Source organism: Gopherus evgoodei, chromosome 1, assembly GCF_007399415.2.
Source record: "Gopherus evgoodei ecotype Sinaloan lineage chromosome 1, rGopEvg1_v1.p, whole genome shotgun sequence".
Lineage (NCBI taxonomy): Eukaryota > Metazoa > Chordata > Testudines > Testudinidae > Gopherus > Gopherus evgoodei.
This window is the reverse complement of record NC_044322.1, coordinates 119,940,978-119,957,071: the sequence shown is the minus strand read 5'-3', so window position 1 is coordinate 119,957,071 and position 16,094 is coordinate 119,940,978.

Genomic DNA, 16,094 nt, shown 5'->3' with positions numbered 1-16,094 from the left:
AACAAATAGTCAAATGCTTCATAGGAAGCAGACAAGCTCTTCATAAAGATGGATGTTTTGAGTATGAGGCAGCTGCTTTAAGTCTAGTTCCAATTAATTCTCAGAGAAATTATTTAAGAGAGAAAAGACCAAAACAGCATCCAGTGCAACAATGGATGAAGTCCACATCCCAGGTCCTGTAGGGAACTTCTCTGCTCACTATAGTAAGAAAAAATAAAAAGTTCTTGAAGGAGGGAGAGGGTTTATGGCCAAGGCTACATTTTAGTCACGGATATTTTTAGTAAAAGTCATGGACAGGTCACAGGCAGTAATCAAAAATTCACTGCCTCTGACCTGTCCATGACTCTTACTAAAAATACCTGTGATTTAAACTTGGGTGGAGGACTATGTGGTGGGAGAGGGGGAGGAGCTGTCAGGGGCTCCCTACCCAGCTCCATGTCCCTGCAGCTCCTAGGCAGCAGAGGGGCACAAGCACCAGCTGCCCTAGGTCCCGTTGGCTGAGAATCACAGCCAGTGGGAGCTGCAGCAGTGGGCCTGCAGGCAGGGGCAGCACAGAGCCCTCCCCAACTCCTCTGCAGCCTAGGACCTGCAGGGCTATGCCAATGGGAGCCCCCTGCCCCTAGCCCTGACCTCCTCCCACACACCCAAACAGCTGCTGCTGGCCTAGGGGCTGCCCGGTTTGGGCAGCCCGAGCTGCTACAGAGGTCACGGAATCCATGACATCTGTAACAGACTCACAGCCTTACTTATGGCCAAGCACCACAGCCTGTGTTCCATTCCATCTGCTGACTCAGGTTCAGAACTGCACAAGGTCTTATGTTTCCCACTTCCAGGTCTCAGGTCCAGAAGCAGCCAGCCAGCCAGAAATATGTCAACGGTATCTAGAAGTCTTTTCTTTAAAGGAGGCTATTCACAATTAAACCTGAAGTATAGCAGAGCTTTTGGAGGTACTGATATAACCCTAAAATGAGAAGTACCACTACAGCAGTGGTTCTCAACCATGTGCCATCTTCAGGGCCATATGGGTAGTATTTGCTGTGTCCCACAATGGTAAATCGGTTGAGAACCATTGCATGAGAGCCTTGGGAGCTGGGCGTGAAATAAGAGATTCAACCTGAACAAATGCAAGTTACTGTAAACCAGCTACAGGATATTCTAATCTGGAGGCGGGCAAGCAAGGAATGCCCAAAGAAGCAAAGGAATTTTTGGCTACCTGTAACTGCCCCAGAGTTACCACCCTCTTTCTGCATGGCCCTGGAGAGAGTACTTGATATACTGCACTCCGTTCTAGGCCCCTCCACTGCAGAAATGTCAACAAGTTGGAGAGAAGGCGGAGTTTGTTCAATTTGGTTGATTAAAGAACAATTTAAGAACAAAGATGAAAAGGACATAGTGCTTGACCAAATGACAGTAAGTGGGGAATATAAGATTGCAAAGTTGGGGTTTAACACAGAGCAATGGTCCACAAAGTTACACTTGGACAAAACTGAGCAGAAGTTTGCCAGTGCTACAGCTGAAACAACGTGCTTTAGAAAGCTTACAGTGCAAGAAGCATTGGGCCTGGGCCTGGGCCTGTCCAGGATGACCTGATAGGAAGCATAGCTGTGAGTTAGGGCTCTGTAAATGGTGCCTAAGGAAAGCTTTCACTTGAACTGTACCTTCCCTAACTGCCAAATAGTATAAACCTGTGTATAAATGTTGGAGAGAGTTCATGGTATTCTCTAAATAACTGTAGTCCAGTCCCAGCCTCACAGCCATGTGCTAAGGTTGCGGTGTGCTACACAGCTCTTGCTGCTGCAACCTCTGTTGTCTAAATAACGTTAGCAACCACTGTGGGTAGGAAATTTTCTTAAGTATTTTCTCTCCATTGCTGCTGCTTGCTCCTCAAACAAGGCTCCTTTCCACTTCCTGCTTTCTAGTTGATATAAGCAGGCTTGACTACAACTGAGTACTTCATTTCTGACCCCAAGAAGTGGCGCTGATTGATTGTAAGCAAGGTCAGCAGTTGGATGGATGTACAAGCATGAGCTGCTCTGTCCTCTTTAGGAAGCTGGCTGCTATTATGCACGCAGATGTGTGTATGCCCAGTGCCTGGGATAGGTAACTTCTCATTTGAGAGCACAGCCAGCCTCGGTCAATCCGAACCTTCACTGAGCTAAGGTGTAGTCAAACAAATACTTAAATAGGGTGGGGGATGGGTTTTAGTATACATACATCTGCACAGCCCATACTCGGTTTTAGCCCCTAGCATAGACCTGAGCCACTGCTGAGTTTTAAGCCATCTTTTTTTGCACCTGTAAGCCTGGCATAGCTGTGCCGGAGGTGCTCTTCAGTATTTATGCTAAGTTTTATACAAGCTGCAAATCGCTCAAAGGGCCAGGACAGCTGCCTGAATCATGAAGGTGCTGGGCAGCCCCAGCCATGTACCCCATGCAAATGCAAGAAGGGAAGTGATGAGATAGGATTTATTACCAAGCATCTTCCTACACCAGCTTTATGACCACACGTATGAAATATCCCAGTGCCAAGAAGCACCTGAGCCTGTGTGCAATTGCACCTGTGCTAGCCACCTTGCTGGCCCAGAAACTCATTAGCCTGCTAAATTATTGACTGAAGACACTTTAAAATGTGCTTACAGCAAAACTGACCTGTCTGTTTTAACTGAGCAGCATAATGGCATCTGGGCTTTAGCTGGTGCCTTAAGTGCTGTATCAGAGCAGACAGTACAAGACCATATTTATTAACTCTGACACTGCCATCCTACCTACTCATTTTTACTCTTTTGCATTCCACTTAGCAGCCGCCTTTCCTTCACACAATTTTTTTTAACCTTTCCTAGGCCCCACTTAACCCTATCATCCATGTTACTACTTCATCTCCTTAGGATGATATTCCTTTTGCCTCTTCTAGGTCCTTGTCTGGCCACCCTTCTTCCTTTCAGGTATACAGTCGAGTGGCTTTGATCATCAAGACTACTGCAATCTTGGCATCAGTGCAGGCCATAAGATGATGATGGCCTCTGACCTGCCTTTCCCTTATGCTGAGAAAGGCAGTAACTACCAAGGGGGGTAAAGTTAGGGGAGAGCTGCAAGATCCAAAGGAGGTAGCATTGCAAAATTATTGCAGTCATTGGGAAAGGGATGTATGCTCAAGTGCCCCAACAGCCTGTGGAAACTGGAAGAAAACTCCAGGAGCCCTAGACCTGACTAAGATGACATCTTATCCTAGTTAGAGGTGACTAGCTTCCTGCAGTCCCCATTGGCCTGGAGCGGCGAACCACGCCCAGTGGGGGCTGTGATCGACCAAACCTGCAGACGTGGCAGGTAAGCAAACTGGCCCGCCAGGGGGCTTACCCTGGTAGGCTTCATGTCATAACTATAAAGAGAAGGGTAACAACCCTCTTATATACAATTCTATAAAATCCCTCCTGGCCAGAGGCACCAAAATCCTTTTACCTGTAAAGAGTTAAGAAGCTCAGGTAACCTGGCTGATACCTGACCCAAAAGACCAATAAGGGGACAAGCTATGTTCAAATCTGGTGGGGGGGGGAGGGGGAGGTAAGCTTTTGTTTGTGCTTTGTTTTGGGTGGTGGTCACTCTTGGGACTAAGAGTGACTGGACATCAATCCATGTTCTCCAAATCTTTCTGAACCAGTCTCATATTTCAAACTTGTAAGTAACAGCCAGGCAAGGTGTGTTAGTTTTATCTTTGTTTTCTCAACTTGTAAATATTCCTTTTGCTAGACGGTTTACTTCTGTTTGCTGTAACTTTGAACCTAAGGCTAGAGGGGGTTCCTCTGGGCTCTTTAAATCTGATTACCCGGTAAAGTTATTTTCCATCCTGATTTTACAGAGATGAAGTTTACCTTTTGTTTTAATAAAATTATTCTTTTAAGAACCTGAGTGATTTTTCATTGTTTTAAGATCCAAGGGTTTTGGATCTGTGTTCACCAGGACTAATTGGTGAGGGTATACTCTCAAGCCTACCCAGAAAAATGGGTGCAAGGACTTGGGGGGGGAGGAATTAGTCTCAAATCTGCCCAGGAAAGGGGGAGGGTTAGGGACTTGGAAAATATTTGGGGGGGAAGGCCAATCCCTGCCTTAAGCAATGTCCATGGAGATCTGGTCATTATGATACAGTTAGTTTTAAAATTACAAATTTTGGAGTCAGGCCCTGTCCCTAAGGTTTCAACGGATGTTTGCAGCCATTTAAAATGAAAACAAGGCCCATTAAACATACAGTGATACTAAGTCAGCGTATAATAGCAGGCAGAAATCTATACTGCAGCTATTAAAACAATGAGAGTAGAATATTGCTGAAATCAGTAGGCTGCTGCCAGACAACTGCAGCAAATTGACAATATTTTACTGTGCTTTCCTCCGTGTGTTTTAGTTTAGCCTCCTTAAGAAGTTTCAGCTATTTAGCACCTAGGGCAGTGGAAACCACACTGGCAAATTTCCCCCACCACTACCAGCAATTGTGATTAAATCAGCGATTTGCAAATCACACCTTGTCTAATTCAACAGATATGACCAATACAGTTAAATTCCTCTCTGCACAGCAAATAACTAGAGCGCTTTAAATATAGATCAACACCACCACCCTGTGGCTTAAGTAAATGTAGTACTTTCAGATGTGTCAGTTTTCAAAGGTAAGTAAGATACAACATGCCAGACATAGGACTTGTCTACACTACCTTGGTAAGTCAACCTAAGTTACCCTACTCCAGCTACATGAATAACATAACTGGAGTTGATGTAGCTTAGGTCAATTTACAGTGGTGTCTACACTACACTACATCAATGGGAGACACTCTCCTGTCGACTTATCTTACTCTTCTCCTTACGGTGGAGTACCAGAGTCGACCAGACAGCACTCTGCCATCAATTTAGCAGGTCTTTACCAGACTTGCTAAATCAACTCCCATGCATTGATCACAGCAGCATCGATCTCGGGTAAGTGTAGACATGACCATAGGGAGAAAGTAAGGGCAGACAGAGCCCTTGCAATGAAACAGTATTTACATTTTGTGTTTGTACAACGCTTAGCTCGCAATTGGGCCCTGGTCTATGACTGGGGCTCCTAGCTGCTACAGTGATACAAGTACAGTAAATATTGCTTCCTGTAAATATTTTACCATATACTACTTGTAGGTCAAGTTATCTAACTAAACTGGACACTATGTCTCCTATTACAGTATCCTTTTATTTATTATCTATGGCTAACTCTACCCTCTGCCTTCCTCCTCCAAAAAAGTCAATTTTTCATGTTCCCATTCTGCACCTTCCTACCCACTGTCTATTTTTATACAGTTTAGGTATTTTTGATTTACACACCTCATTTTCCCCAATCCTTCAGACTAGTTTTCCCTTTCCTCCCTTTCATTGTTTTTCACCCACCCCTTTCCTTCCTTCTCCTAGCACACAGCCCTTAGACATGAGCTAAATATTATAACAGTAAGACTCTAGCATATTCTGGTCATAGCGCATTGGATAACTACAGTTCATGGATGGTCATGAATTTTCTAATATACACCCACACAAATAAGATAAGCACCTGCATATATCTGCACAGTGAACTGCATAACTCCTACAATCATTCTCTTGGGTTTTTGCAGTTCACTGTATGAGCATAAGTGTTTGAAGAAGAGAAGTGACTGAACTCCCCTTCCAGAAAAAGAGGGAAAAAATTAAGCGTATATGGAAAAAATGACCGAGTAGTTCTAGAGAACAATGAGAGAAACTTCCAGGCTATATGAATGACTTTGGAGAATGGATCACGCACGCAGGATTAGTAATCACAGGAACGGAGGGCAGTGTTAAGTAACTGATAGGAGTCCCAGAATCTGAAATTAGGAAGTGGCATAATCATGCCCAGACATGTGGAAACTTTTCAGCATACTTTGGTAAGATAATGAGATGTGGGACACTAGCGCCACAAACAGCACTAAGAACACAACTAGACAAACACAGCTAAATAAAAGTGGATATAACATCATTCATAGGTTAATGTTACAGAAAAAGGAATTCAGCCATTTTTCTCCCCCATCCTCCCAAAAAATGGAACATTCAGCCTGAAGGGTGACTATCTCCAAGGCATAGAGAGAACTCCCCTCCTTTTGCTCCCTCTTTTATGCAAAGAAAATTAAGTTACATATTAAATCACAAATAAATGAAAAAAAGCTTTTAACCTTAAAGATCTGTCTCTTCATTTTTTTATATCTAGGCTGAAAACCAGGCACCTGGTGTGATTGGCTTTGTAGGTTGGACTAGAGATGACCTGTAAAAGTTTTAAGGCAGCAAGTGAGGAGACAAATTTTTGAGCTTTTGCATCTGTGGACGTCTCAATATGCATATTAAAATATCCTAGGATGAGAAGTCTGGGGTGTTTCACCACCATCGCCAACAAGGTATCAGTGAGCTCCATCATATACATCTGCCATTATGATCTAGAGTTAGATGCACCAGGGAAATATATGGTATAGCATAATTTTATTATATCAGCCTAGAAGCAATGGTCTGGGGAGGGGGAGTCAGATGCAGGAGCACTGGCTCCTTTAGAAAACTACATCTTCCATGCCTGTTCTCTTTGCTCTCTCTCCCCACCACCACATCATATAGCTCTCATACCCTAGTGCAGTGTTTCCCAAAGTGTGGTACGTGTACCCTGGTGATACGTGAAATGGTTTGAAGGGGTACGAGGCACAATTTTTTATTTTACTTTATCTTTTTTTTTAGCAGCAGAAAACAATTCACTAAAATTTAATATATAAGAATGGTGTACACTTGTACAGTAGAAATACACACAGGTTTACATAACCTTAAAAGGAACTCTTTTTTCATCAATGTTCAAACATTGCCAAATAACCCCTCTGGTTCAGAAGAAGAACAGCTCTTGGAGCTGGCTTCAGATAGCTTCCTGAAAACAAAATTTGAGCAAAATACACTAACATCATTTTGGTTGAGGGTTAGCTCTGAATATCCAGTTCTATCGGACAAAGCTGTCAAGTATCTTCTGCCTTTTCCCACCTTGTATTTGCACAAGATTGGAGTGTCTGCACTGGCTGGCATCAAAACAAAAAATGAAATAGTCTTATTGATGCGGAGCCCCATCTTTGTCTTAAGATCACAAACATCAAGCCAGATATCCCTGCGATAGTGTCTGGTCAAAAGCAGTTCCATCCCTTGCACTGAATAGTTTGGTTTGTACTGAAAATTTTTCAATACTGCAATAGTAAGTATTTAAACTAGTGCTTTCTTCACTAACCTAACCAAACCAGAGTATTTTAATTCCAGAATGATACAAATTCACCATATATATATATATATATACACACACACACACACATATATATATACACACACACACACACGCTGTTCTGCAAGACTGTTGATTCGCTTCTATTATTTTAATTATTTCTAGTACTATTTCTATATATAACTATTATTTCTATTAAAAGTTGTTTCAACTGTATGTAATATAATTTTGTATTTATTTCTAATAAACATTTAATCCAGAATGAAACGAATTAGGAGTGTGTTATAAAAATATGGCTATCACCTCCCACCCCAAATTATCTTCACTGGAGAAGGGGTACGACGGTAAGACAAATGTCTCGAAAGGGGTACACAACTGTTGTAAGTTTGAGAAACACTGCCCTAGTGCTTTAAAGGACACATAGGCATTGGAGGGAAGAGAAGGTTACTCATCTTGTGCTGTAACTGAGGTTCTTTGAGATGTGTATCTTTATGAGTGCTCCACTTTAGATGTGTCTGCATCCCTGCACCTAGTATCAGTGATTTTTGATAGCAGTGCTCATTTTGCCCACAAATACGCTCTCCCCGTCTCATGCTGTGTTCAGCAGCTATATAGCACTGTGTGGCCAAACCACCCTCAGTTCCATTTCTACCACAGAGTCCATGTCTGAAATGCCAAAGTAGTTGGAGGAAGGTGGGTAGTGAAGCACCCATAGAGAGACAGACATCTCAAAGAATCTCAGTTACTGCACAGGATGAGTAATCTTCCCTTGTTCTTCAAGTATTGTCCCTATGGGTGTTCCACTTTCGGTGACTGTACAGCAGTGCCTCTCATTGGAAGGATGGGGCTGCAGAGTTGGATTTCTTAGTGATGTTAAAACAGTCAATCCTAACAGAGCAGCAGATTATGAATTCTGCACAATAGTGTAGTGTTCCAAGAATGTGTGAGCAGAGCCCGAGTCGCTGCTGTACAAATGTCTGTGATTAATACATTGCTCAGGAAAGCTACAGAGGTGCAAAGTGATCTTGTTGAGTGAGTTCAAGTCCCTTGTGGGTATTGCAAATTATGCTGCTGATAGCAAAGGTTAATACAACTGGAAATCCACATTTCAAAAGTCATTGTTTTGTATGGCTGATCCCATCAATTTCTTTGCAATAGAAAGGAATAATCTTGGTGACTTTCTAAAGGGTTTGGTCCTTTTGAGGTAGAAGGCTAACACCCTTCTAATGTCTAGTGTGTGGAACATGGCCTCCCTTTTATTCCCATGCGGTCCAGGGAAGAATAATGAAAGACAAATAGACTGATTCACGTGGAATGACAAAGGTATTTAGGTAGGAACTTTGGATGTGATCTTAACAGGATTTTATCTTTGAAGAAAATTGTGAAGGGGATATGCCATGAGAGCACCTATTTCCCCCACTCTTCCAGCATGAAAGGGAATTTTCATAGATAGATGTATGAGTGAGCAAGTCATGTATGTGTGAGGCATTGTAGCACTAGGTTATGGTCCAAAGATGGAGTGGGATCTTATACTTTGGGGTAGAGGTTTTGAATACCTCTGAGAAATCTTTTTGTTATAGGATGGGTGAATACTGAGTGTCCATCAATCTTGTGGTGGAAGGCCATAAGGGACATGAGATGTACTCTAACTGAACTTGAGGACAGTCCTGATTTTTTTAGATCTAGGATGTAGTCCAGCACCAGTGGCAAGGGAGAGGTTGCAGCTGTGGTGTGTCTATTGTCGCACGAGGTGTGGAATCTCTTCCCTTTGTGCAGGTAAGTATATCGTGTATTTGATCTGCTATTTAATAGTATCTCCTTTACATCTTCAGAACAGGTCATTTTGATATTTTGGAACCACTGAGGAGCCATGCTTTCACATGGAGACTCTTACGGTTCGGATGGTGCACCTGGCCCGCATCTGAGACAGGAGATGTGGAACTGGGGTGAAGAGTGACTGGTGGGCATACCACCATCTGTAAGAAGTAAGGGAACCATGTTTGTTTGGGTCACGTTGGAGTTATCAAGATGACGCTGGATTTTTCTTTTATTTTGTGTATTAATGGGATTGGCAGAAAGGTGCATCCCATTTGATAAGGAAGGCTTCCCCCAGCGATCAATGACCGTCTTCCTCTTAAGCAGAACTGTGGGCACTTGCTGTTCCTGATCATGGCAAAAAGATCTATGCTTGGGAATCCCCAACATCTGAATATTTTGTGTAGGACCATGGTGTCTATTTCCCATTTGTGTTCCTGTGAGAATTTCCTGCTTAGTGCATTTGCTGTGGTATTTTGACATCCTGGTAGGCAAGTAACTGAGATGTTGACCCCGTGGTCAATGCACCAATTCCATCATTTCAGAGCTTTGGCACACAGGGATGGTGACCTTGCTCCTCCTCATTAGTTTATGTAAAACACACAGGTGATGTTATCTGTCATTATGTTCTTGTTTCTGATTAGCATTGAAAAGTGTGAACATGCATTCTGGACTGCTCATAGCTCCAGTAGATTGATGTGTAACATAGACCCTGAAGGGGAGCACTTGCCCTGTACTCTGTAGTCCTGCATCTGTGTTCCTCAACCCAACAGAGATGCATTCGTTGTCAGTATTAGTGATGGTGGTGTTATGTGAAAGGAATCCAGCACACACATTGTGGGGCTTTATCTACCAGTCTAGTGAGCTTTGGACTGTGACTGACACAGAGAGACTTGTTCAGGTTGTGTTTGTATGGAACGTATATTGTCCTGAGCCACCTCGCAGGCAACGCAAATATAATTTGGCATGTCTTACAACAAAGATGGTCGCTGCCATGTGTCCTAGTAGTTGTAAGCATGTTCTGGCTGATATCTGTGGACGGGTTTGCACTGTGGAAACCAAATTGACTAGGGTAGTAAATTGGTGTGTTGGTAAGGAGGCTTTGGCCTCCTCTGCACTGAGGTAGTCCCCAATGAATTCTAGGTGTTGTAAAGGTATCAATGTTGATTTCTGAGTGTTTATTTGTAGGCCTAGTCGTAAGAAAAGATCCACAGTCATAGATGATGCGTCAAGGGGGCAGGGCATGTGGGGTCAAATCCACCCCCCCCCCCAATTTTTGCTTGGCCTGCCGAGGAGAGGGAGCGAGAGAGGGGCTCAGCCCCTATCCCTGGCAGCCTGGAGCTGAAAGGGCGGGACCAGCCATTTCTCACCCTGGGTCCCTCTGGGTCACTACTCTGGGCAGCATGGCAACTGCCTGTGAGAGCCTAGCCGGTGAGGCAGCAGCAGCAGGCTACCCCGCTGCCCAGGCCTGGCTGGCTAGGGACAATGGCCGAGCGAGCTGGAATCCTCCCCGCCCCCATCATGTCTTGCTTGGCCTGTCCCTGACAGCCAGGCCCTGGGGGTAGGGAGAACCTGTCACTGCCTCCTCCCCAGCCAGGCTCTCACTCAGGCAGCCACTGCCCATAACAGCAACCCAGAGCAGCCCCATCCTGCTCCCCACCTGTGCCTAGCTGATGGGGACAGGGGCCGAACATGCCGGGGGGATGAGCATCGGGAGAAAGAGAGTGCCCCCTCTCACAGGTAACGCTGGTGGGCAGGGAGAGTGCAGTGGCCCCGAGCTGGACACAGGGCAGGTGGGTCACTGGGCAGAGGAGACACATGGGTCAGTCATGTGCCCTCCCCTTTAGATTGTGGCCCCCCAGTATCGGGGGCACAAGCCATCTATGTCCACAGTCTTTTGTATAGCTACTAATGTGCCATCTCAAGAGGGGGCTTTGAGTAGGCAATTATCCAAGTATGGGAATATCATAATTCCTTGTTTTCATAGGTGCGCAGCCACCACCACAAGGACCTTGGAGAACACTCTGGGGGCCACAGAAAGGCCAAACAGAAGTACTTTGTCCTGGTAGTGGTCCTGCCCAGGAGAAAATCTGAGGAATTCTCCTGTGGGATGGATGTATGATAATATGAAAACATGCATTTTGGAGGTCGAGGACTGAGAACCAATCCCCCTGGTCCAGTGCTGGGATTATTGCTGCTAACGTGACTATCCTGAATTGTTGTACTTTCATGAATTTGTTGAGTTTTCTTAATCTTAAAATGGGTATCCAACCATTGTTCTGTTTCTGAATTAGGTAATAGTTGGAATAAAAGCCCCACCCACTGTGTTGGATCAGAACTGGTTCTACAGCACTAAAGTGTAGGAGATAGTTTATTTCCTCTCATAAAAGGTGCTCATGAGAAAGGTAACTGAAGAGGGATGGGGAGGCAGGGTGGGTAGGAGGGAGGGAGGGATATAAACTGAACTGAGTACCCATTGTTTGCTAATTTCTAACATCCACTTGTCTGAGGTGATACTCTGCCACATTGGGTAGAATAGGGTTAGACAGTTGCCAAACTGATGGATACTTTCTGGTGGTTGCAGCACATGAGTTTGGGGGAGGCATCTCATGGCCTCAATCAAATTCTCAAAATTGTTGCTTTGAAGTCAATGGTTGGGATGTTGATGATTGAGATGGAGGTGGCCTAAGCTTTTTAGCCCGTCTCCTCCTTTGAGGGCCATATTGTCCCTGAGGAGGAACGTATGGAGTAGGCCTCAATCACTCTGAAGAATGGTATTTACTTGGCCTCCTTTTTTACACAGGTGTGTAGATACTTAAAGACTGAGAATTGCCCTAGAGTCTCTTAAGGAATGGAAAGATTCATCCATCTTATCCGCAAACAATTTGGATTCTTCAAAGGGAATATCCTGTACCTCTTTTGGAAACCCTAAGAGGTGGAGCCATGACACCCTTCACATGACCACAGTTGTAGAAATGGATCATACAGCTACATCAGCTGCATCCAAGGAAGCTTGTAAAGTTGTCGTAGCCAGAAGATGAACCTCAGAGATAATTGCTTGGAACTGTTCTTTTTTGTCATCAGGAATGTAATCAATAAATTCATTCAGCTTTGAATAGTTGGTACGATTATATTTGAACATCAGAGCTTCATAATTGCAATTCTAGAGTCAGTGATGAGTAGGCTTTGCATCCAAATAGGCCTAAATGCTTCCAATCTATCATTTGGAGTAGTTTTAGTATGGTATTTTCTGCCCTACTCATTCACAGCTTCAACCATCAGACAATTCAGGGAAGGGTGCAAGAACAAGAAATCCATGCCCTTAGAGGCGACATAGTACATTTTGTCCTCTCTTTTATGGGTGGGTGGTATTATGGCAGGTGTCTGCCAGATGACCATAGCTGGGTCCATTTATGGGACTGCAATTTTAGATGAGATTGATGTATGTTTCTAGTATATCCAGTGGGGGGCACTGACCTGATTGGTCACATTCAGTTGGTACCGAGTGCACTATGGGTGTGATGCATACCAGTGCAGTATCAGTACTGAGAAGCTGAGATTCCAGTGTCTTGGATACGAGCAAGTCCTTCTGGAAATGAAATTCTTGCAGTATCAGGGTGAGCCTCGGTAAAAGACGGTTACTCACCTTTGTAACTGTTGTTCTTCGAGATGTGTTGCTCACATCCATTCCAGTTAGGTGTGCGCGCCGCGCGTGCATGTTCGTCGGAAACTTTTTACCCTAGCAACTCCAGTGGGCCGGCAGGTCGCCCCCTGGAGTGGCGCCGCCATGGCGCCCAATATATATCCCTGCCGGCCCGCCCGCTCCTCAGTTCCTTCTTGCCGGCTACTCCGACAGTGGGGAAGGAGGGCGGGTGTGGAATGGATGTGAGCAACACATCTCGAAGAACAACAGTTACAAAGGTGAGTAACCGTCTTTTCTTCTTCGAGTGATTGCTCACATCCATTCCAGTTAGGTGACTCCCAAGCCATACCTAGGCGGTGGGGTCGGAGTGAGAAGTCGCGGCACGGAGCACTGCAGTTCCGAAGGCCGCATCCTCCCTTGACTGCTGGACCAGGGCGTAGTGGGAAGCAAAGGTGTGGACCGATGACCAGGTCGCTGCCCGACAGATTTCCTGGATGGGCACACGGGCGAGGAAAGCCAGTGACGACGCCTGCGCCCTGGTAGAATGCGCAGTCACACGGCCCATAGGGACATGGGCCAAGTCATAACAGGTCCTGATACAGGACGTAACCCAAGAGGATACCCTCTGGGAGGAGATAGGAAGCCCTTTCATACGGTCCGCTACCGCCACGAAAAGCTGGGGGGATTTTCGGAAGGGTTTGGTCCTCTCTATGTAGAACGCGAGAGCCCTACGGACATCCAGCGAGTGGAGCTGCTGCTCCCTGCCTGTGGAGTGAGGTTTTGGGAAAAAAACCGGGAGGAAAATCTCTTGGTTGACGTGGAAGGCTGAGACCACCTTGGGCAGAAATGCAGGGTGTGGTCTCAGCTGCACCTTGTCTTTGTGGAAGACCGTATATGGGGGGTCTACCACAAGAGCTCGGAGTTCCGACACCCGTCTAGCTGAGGTGATAGCTACTAGAAAGGCAGTCTTCCAAGAGAGGTAGAGCAGGGAGCAAGTAGCTAACGGCTCAAAGGGGGGCCCCATGAGCCGGGACAACACCAGGTTAAGATCCCAGGTCTGAGCAGGGGGACGGACGTTAGTGAATAAACGTTCCAGCCCTTTAAGGAATCTCGACACCGTCGGGTGAGAAAAAACGGAGCGACCGTCCGCACCCGGGTGAAAGGTGGAGATAGCTGCTAGGTGGACTCGCAACGAGGATAAGGCCAGACCTTGCCCTTTGAGGGACCAAACATAGTCTAAGATTTCGGTCACCGAAACTTCCATAGGGCGGAGATTTCTCTCTACGCACCAACAGGAGAAGCGTTTCCATTTCGCCGAATATGTGGCTCTTGTGGACGGTTTCCTGCTGCTCAAGAGCACCTCCCTCACAGGCGTGGAGCAGCGCAGCTCGGAACCAGTCAGCCACGCAGGAGCCACGCCGCCAGGTGCAGCGACTGCAGGTCTGGGTGACAGAGGGTCCCGTGGTCCTGGGTAATCAGGTCCGGATGAAGGGGCAGGGGAACTGGGTCGGCTACGGCCAAGTCCAGCAGCATGGTGTACCAGTGCTGCCTGGGCCATGCCGGGGCCACCATGATCACGAGAGCCCTGTCCCTGCGCACCTTCAGGAGGACCTTGTGGACCAGAGGGAACGGGGGAAACGCATAGTACAGGTGGGTCGACCACTGGATGAGGAAGGCATCCGCTATCGACCCCGGCTCCCTGCCCTGAAAGGAGCAGAACGCTTGGCACTTCCTGTTCCCCTTGGACGCAAAGAGGTCCACCCGGGGATAACCCCACCTCCGGAAAATGGAGAGAGCGACGTCCGGGCGAAGGGACCACTCGTGTGACAGGAAGGATCTGCTCAATCGATCCGCCAGCGTGTTCCGTGCTCCAGGGAGGAAAGAAGCCCTGAGGTGAATGGAGTGGGCTACGCAAAAGTCCCAGAGTCGTATCGCCTCGTGGCACAGGGAGGAGGACCTGGTGCCGCCCTGCTTGTTGATATAGTACATGGTCGTCGTGTTGTCCGTGAACACGGCGACACAACGACCCTGAAGCTGATGACAGAACGCTTGACAAGCAAGGCGGACCGCTCTCAACTCCCACATGTTGATGTGTAGCCCCACCTCCTCCTGAGACCACAGGCCCTGTGTCCGCAGGGTCCCTAGGTGGGCCCCCCAGCCTAGATCTGAGGCATCCGTCGTCAGGGATACCGAGGGCTGAGAGGGGTGGAAGGGAAGACCCGCACATAATACGGACTGGTCTAGCCACCAGCCGAGAGAATCTAAGACCTTCTGGGGGATTGTGACTAACATGTCTAACGGTTGCCTTGCCGGCCTGTAATGACTGATAAGCCACAGCTGGAGAGGCCTCATGCGGAGCCGAGCGTAATCGGTCACAAAGGTGCAAGCCACCATGTGGCCTAACAGGGTTAGACATGTCCTCACTGACGTCAATGGGGCTGACCGCAAACGTTGAACGATCGCCGCCATGGTCTGGAACCGTTGCAGAGGCAGCAAGGCCCTGCCCACAGTGGCGTCCAGGACGGCCCCGATAAATTCCACCTTCTGAGTGGGCCTCAGGGTGGACTTGTCTGTGTTTATCAAGAGGCCCAGACTTGCAAACATGCCGGTGATCACGCAGACATGGCTGTTGACTTGTTGTTCCGACGTGCCCCGAATCAACCAATCGTCCAGATAAGGGAACACGTGGACACGGTTGCGTCGAAGATGCGCCACGACAACTGCCATGCATTTTGTAAACACCCTCGGGGCCGTGGACAGGCCAAATGGGAGGACTGCAAATTGATAATGAAGAGCCCCCACCACGAAGCGGAGGAAGCGTCTGTGGCGCGGCCAAATGGCAATGTGGAAATACGCGTCCTGCATGTCGAGGGCGGCGTACCAGTCTCCCGGATCCAGGGATGGAATAATGGTCCCCAGGGATACCATGCGGAACTTCAACTTCACCAGGTATTTGTTGAGCTCTCGCAGGTCGAGGATAGGCCTGAGGCCCCCCTTGGCCTTGGGGATCAGAAAGTAGCGGGAATAAAACCCCTTGCCTTTCTCGCTTTCCGGAACCGCCTCTATAGCTCCTTTGCTGAGGAGCGTCTGCACCTCCTGCCGAAGGAATTGCTCGTGAGAGGGGTCCCTGAAGAGGGACGAGGAAGGAGGGCGGGAAGGAGGAAATGAAACAAACTGCAGGCGGTATCCCGTCTGCACCGTGCTTAAGACCCAGCGGTCCGATGTTATTTGGGACCACGCCGGGAGGAAAAACGAAAGGCGGTTGGAAAACGGGGGGGAAGGATCCATAGGGGAAACTGTTACTGCGCCCTCGGGCGCACCTTCAAAATGAAGGCTTAGGTCCAGGCGGGGGTTTTGAGGAGCCTTGGTTCTGCCCCCC